This window comes from Propithecus coquereli, unplaced genomic scaffold, assembly GCF_000956105.1.
Source record: "Propithecus coquereli isolate 6110/MARCELLA unplaced genomic scaffold, Pcoq_1.0 Scaffold122, whole genome shotgun sequence".
Taxonomy (NCBI): Eukaryota; Metazoa; Chordata; class Mammalia; order Primates; family Indriidae; genus Propithecus; species Propithecus coquereli.
Window position 1 is genome coordinate 3233156 of NW_012136303.1, and position 6012 is coordinate 3239167.

The following is a 6012-nucleotide window of genomic DNA, read 5'->3' on the forward strand; positions in this document are numbered from 1 at the left end:
CCCCTCGCTGGGCTGCAGCAAACAGTAACCGTGTCCACACCACCTGTGGGAAACACCTCCAGGCAGAAAATGAGAAACTGCCAAGGGGTGGAGTGGGGATGGTGCCCTGTTCTTGCCAGCCTGTCCCACCAGGTGAGTCGTCAGCCCGGGCATGCGGGCTGCCTTTTCGATGTAACGATGACGTGATCAAAGGCGTCTGGTGTTACGGTTAAATTTAACACTGTTAAATAAAGTGCCGCAACACATTTTGTAACAAGAATAACAACGACAACCAAAGATCCCAGCTCTTACCAGCTTTTGCCCTGATTTGGGGGCCATGAAACAGAGGCCCAGGTGGGGTGCGCGGGACGGCCACCTCGCACCAACGCCTCTCACCTCGGAAGGATGCCATCTTCCTTGTGTTGGTCAGCTCGTGGTGGGTGACCATCAGGGCCTGTCTGAACTTCAAGTTGGTCTCCTTGGCAATGGGGAGGGGAGGGAGGAGAAGAGAAAAGTGAGATGGGGATGGAAAAGGTGTCTCCTCGGCGCAAGGATCCCTAGCCCCTTTCCTCAGAGTCATGAAAACATTTTCACTCAGCACCTACTACGCACCGGCTGCCAATCAGAAGGCTGAGGCCTAGAGAGGGGGCGGATCTTGCCCAGGGCCACCCAGAATATTTGGCAATGCGCCGACACAGAGGCCTTGGCCTTCCCACCCTCAGGCACACAGTAGGGCTTGCAGAAATGCCAGGTGGGGTGAATGACCAAAGTATCTGAGAGGAAAGGGCTTGGCCGGCCTCCTCTGTGGCAGCTGGCAGAGTGGGGCTCCTCTGGGCCATGTGCCAAAGCACTCCAGGCCCCCAGCTACGTGGGGGCTCCTTACCTGTCAATGTCTGCCATCTCCATGTAGCACAGGCTGCTCATCCTTGTCTGTGGACTGGCAATCTGCTGTTATTTCAGACGGCCAAGTTTCTCCCACAAAAAAGTTGCCCACCGGCATCAACAGGGCATCTGGGTCTTTCCAGAAGTTGCGGATGGTACAGGAGAGGCCACTCTCACCCAAGCAGAGGCCACCTCTTCCTGAGAATCTGCTGTCAACCAAGGAGGGGTCCCTTTCTCTTCCGAAGGAGCCAGCACTGCCCAAAGAACACCAGCTGTCTCTTCCGGAGAGTCAGCCACAACCTTTGGCAACCAAGCCATTGCCTTTGGGCCAGCCGTTTTGGGGTAACCAGACTGAATCCTCAGAGGAGAAGCTGGGAATACTTCAGTACTGTTGGGGGAGAGCCAGCCATACATCTCACCAAAGGAGCCCCACGCCTCCAAGGAGGGGACAGTGGTGGAGACACTGCCAAGTACACAAGAGTCATCTTCGTAGGAGCAGCCTATGGAGGTAGAGCCCTAGCCCATGGAGAGGCAGCCGACACCCAGCGAGGACCAGTTTCCACCTGAGTTGGCGGAGGGGCCACCCCTGCCCCCAGAGGACCATTCATTGCCAGTAAATGTCAAGCAGCCAGCAGGAGGCCTTCCTCTGATGACAAGGACACCACATCCTTTTCTTTTTCTAACAAACCAAGGTGCATTTGACCCCAGGGCTTGGTTAGGCTCACTCTGTTCCTACATTTCTTTTTGTGAAGCCACATGGAGTAGTCTTTCCTGGTTTTTTAGGTTAGAACACTAAAAATAGAAAGAAATTAGCTGAAAGCTAAAAATATATAGAAAAAATATTAGCCGGGCATGGTGGCACATGCCTGTAGTCCCAGCTACTCAGGAGGCTAAGGCAGAGGGATCGCTTGAGCCCAGGAGTTTGAGGTTGCTGTGAGCTAGGCTGATGCCATGGCACTCTAGCCAGGGCAACAAAGCCAGACTCTGTCTAAAAAAAAAAAAAAAAATGGTAGCCAAGGGCTCTGAATTGGCCCCCACTGGTGGGCAGGTGACCTGAAACCAATCAACAAAGTCTGGGACCTTGGTCACCCTGCTTTCCCCCTTTGCTTTGCAGGAGGAGGCAGAGGAAGAGGCCGTAGCTGAGGAAATTTTCACTGTGGAGCCCATACCCCATTTATGTCGGGGGTCACGTGGCCGGCGTTCCAGCTATGCCTTCTCCCACCCTGAGGGCTACGCAGACCTCATCACTCAGGGCACAATTCTGCGGAGGCCACAAGGGATCAGCAGTGAGTTGGTATCTGATTCCCCAGTCCCATCTGAAGAAGAGCTGTCCTGGAGCCCAGATAGCTCATGCTGGCATTTCAGGAAATTGTTGTCCCTGGGGAGGCTGAGACACCACCAGGGGGAGGTGTCCTCCAAGGAAATGAATCCTTCCGCCATGAGCTCATCCTTGTCTATGGACTGGCAATCCGCTGTTATTTCAGACGGCCAAGTTTCCCCCACAAAAAAGTTGCCCACCGGCATGAAAAGGGCATCTGGGTCTTTCCAGAAGTTGCGGATGGTACAGGAGAGGCCACTCTCACCCAAGCAGAGGCCACCTCTTCCTCAGGATCTGCTGTCAACCAAGGAGGGGTCCCTTTCTCTTCCGAAGGAGCCAGCACTGCCCAAAGAACACCAGCTGTCCCTTCCAGAAAGTCAGCCACAACCTTTGGCAACCAAGCCATTGCCTTTGGGCCAGTCGTTTTGGGGCAACCAGACTGAACCCTCACAGGAGAAGCCGTCACCTGGGAGTACTTCAGTACCTTTGGGGGAGAGCCAGCCATACATCTCACCAAAAGAGCCCCACGCCTCCAAGGAGGGGACAGTGGTGGAGGCTCTGCCAAGTACACAAGAGTCATCTTCGTAGGAGCAGCCTATGGAGGTAGAGCCCTGGCCCACGGAGAAGCAGCCAACACCCAGCGAGCACCAGTTTCCACCTGAGTTGGCGGAGGGGCCATCCCTGCCCCCAGAGGACCATTCATTGCCAGTAAATGTCAAGCAGCCAGCAGGAGGCCTTCCTCTGATGACAAGGACACCACATCGTTTTCTTTTTCTGATAAACCAGGGTGCATCTAACCCCGGGGCTTAGTTAGGCTCACTCTGTTCCTATACTTCTTTTTTTGAAGCCACATGGAGTAGTCTTTCCTGGTTTTTTAGAACACTGTCCCCTAGTGGCCCATAGGGTATTTGCAGCGAAAGCCTTTTTCTTCTTTGCCCTGGGGTAGATCACGAGAGTGAGCATTGCTCCTAAAAGGAAGAAAGGTATGAGCAGACTCTGCTTAATGGTCTTTCTCCCTGTCACTGCCGGCTGGCTGGCCCCTCCCCCAAAAGTTTGTAAACTCCAATTCTGGCACCATTTAGCCTCTTCCTCCACCAGGCTGCCCTGGTCTCTTCCCTTCAAATAAACCTCCTTTCACTTTAGACTCTCGAAAGCAGGGGGCAATGACCAAGTCTTCAGCAGCAGGTCCTAACATGGTCTGCATCTTGGGGCATGGTGGACTGAAACACACCAAGCTTTCCTGATTCTTAACTGTTCCTGGTGGAGGGTGGAACAGTGTGCGCCAGCCCTGGGAAGCTCCCCAGCACCCGGCCAGCACCCTAGCAGCGCCCTCCTGTCCAGGCCCCCGCCCAGGCTGTCCCCTCTGCATGGCCATGTCCTCACCCTTCGTGTTTCACTTCATACTTCCCAGCCCGGCCAGGCTGGGCCTTGCGCCGCCGCTGGGCGCCCCCCGCTGCCCTCCGTGTCCCCCATCCCAGCTCCGGAGGCCTCCACTCCTCCACTTCTCTCCGTCTGGTCGTCTGGCGAAGCCAGAGCGCCCAGGGCGGGTGTCTGAGTCACCGTGTCCCCCGTGGCCGGCGGGACAGGGCTGGCCCTGGCCTCTGGGAGGCTGGGCGGGGCCTGCACCCATTCAGCAGATACGGGAAACTGAGGCTTGTCAGCGGGAAGTGGCGGGGTCGTGCTGTGGAGAGGAGGCCGGGGCGGCCGGGACACCCCGCCAGTCAGGGTCAAAGACACAGGTGCTCGCCTCCGTCCCGCCCCCGCTGGTCCGACCAGAACCCCCTTCGCGGAGGCCCCTGGAGCCCCGCACCCTCCGCGGCCCAACCGCGCGAACCTCGAGGGGGCACTCTCTCCGCCGCCGCTGCGACCCCGCAGACCTCAGCCGGGACGGAGCCCAGAGAGGGTGCGCGGGCCCCCGGGGACGCACAGCAGTGGGGACGCCTCCGCTCACCTGCGCGGGCCAGGGCGGACGGGGCCGGGCTGCCTCGGGCGGGCCCGAGGCGTCCAGGTCGGCGGGCATGGTGGAGCAGTTATCCCGGCGCCAACCGCCCTGGAACGCGTGACGCGTTCCCCGGGGCGCGGCCAGGGCGGAAGGTGCAGCCAGAGAGCCTGCAGAAAGGGATGAGTAGGGGCGGGGCCACGGTAGGGGCGGGGCAGCGTGGGGCCAGGCAGGAAGGTCGGGCAGGTAATCGCAGGTACGAGGGGCGTGTGTGTGGTCCATGAACCTGGATCTGTCGTTCATCCATCCCATACGCGTTAAACGAGCGCCTGCTAAGTGCAGGTTTAGTGCTGGGCGCCAGGCTGGGGTTACAGCATTTGAACCCATCCCAAGACCAGGGGGAAACCTACGGGGTCCTGTCCAGAGCGGCACCCACCCAGCCAGCCGGGCTCGGGGCAAGGCCTTCCCGGAGGACTTTCTCCCCTCCAGAAATCTGTGCTCAAGCGTCAGACTTGGGCCCCCAGGTGCTGGGGCTGAGGGTCCCTCAGCATCTCTGTTCCATGAAACTCTTCAGCTTGGCTTTTCTTTCTTTGTCCTTTCTTTCTTCTTTCCTTCTGTTTCCTTTGAGACAGGGTCTCACTCTGTCACCCCGGCTGGAGTGCAGTGGCATCATCACAGCTCATTGCAGCCTCCAACTTCTGGGCTCAAGTGATCCTCCTGCCTCAGCCTCCCAAGCAGCTGGGACCACAGGTGCCCAACACCATACCGGCCAGCATTTATACTTTAAATGGAAATTGAAGGCCTGAGCACCCCTGAGCCTCCCCCCACCAAGCCAGAACAATTCACAAATGGGGGCTGATTCAGCTGAGGTTGCTTGGGGCTGTGCGTGCGCTGCAAGCTTTATGGTTTTTGCTGGCAGGGTGACAGGCAGCTCTTGGTGGGCTGGGGTCCCCACCCCTTCCCTGGGACATGCAACAGGAAATTGCCCTCCTGGTCTCCTTAAGCCCCCTGGACAGTCTCTGGGCACCCCTATCCCCACCGGGAGAGAGGCTAACTTCATTCCCAGGGCCCAACCCAGCGCACCTCACACCCTGTGCAGGGGACACCACCCACCGTCCCTCAGAGAGGGGCTGGAAGCTGACAGGCTGCAGAGGTGCAGCCACCCAAGGCTTCAAGCTGGTTTTATGAAGGTGAACAAGGTTCACTGTCATGCGCGACAAGCGCGCTGCACTTGCCTCCGTGGGCCACCTCTACCGGCCCTACGTCAAGAAGCTGTCCGCCATGAGGTCGCCGCTGTCGTCGCTGCCCAATGAGCTGCCACCAGCGCTGCATGGTGCCCTGCAGCCCCTGCCGCGGCCGCCGCCCCCGCCGTTGGCCAACTACGGTGCGCCAGGCCACCTGGCCGGGGACAAGCTGCGGCCGGCCTCCGCCTTCGAGCCGCAGACCCGCAGCTGGGACGCGCTTGCCCGCGGGCTGCCCGGAGGCGGCGGCTGCGCGGGCAGCCGCGGAGCGGGTGGCGGAGGCGCCCCGGGGCTTCTGGCGCAGCTGGGCGGGCTGGCAGCGGCCTGGGCACACGGGCAACACGCGGAAGACGGCGGCCCCAAGGAGATCAACACCAAGGAGATGGCGCAGCGCATGACGGCGGAGCTGAAGCGCTACGGCATCCCTCAGGCCATCTTCGCGCAGTGCATCCTGTGCCGCTCGCGGGGCACGCTCTCCGACCTGCTGCGCAACCCCAAGGCGTGGAGCAAGCTCAGATCCCGCCGCGAGACCTTCCGCGCAGGATGTGGAAGTGGCTGCAGGAGCCCGAGTTCCAGCGCATGTCTGCGCTGCGGCTCGCACCGCCCGACAGCGGGGGCGGCGGCCCGGGGCTCCCCAGCACCGACCGTGCGCC

General features: G+C 59.8%; 1 protein-coding gene across 1 annotated transcript in view; it reads right to left on the minus strand.

Annotated features, from left to right (window-relative positions):
• Positions 1-6012, minus strand: part of LOC105827520 (phospholipid-transporting ATPase IK-like) — a 53148-nt gene that overhangs the window by 45374 nt on the left and 1762 nt on the right. The window lies entirely within an intron of this gene.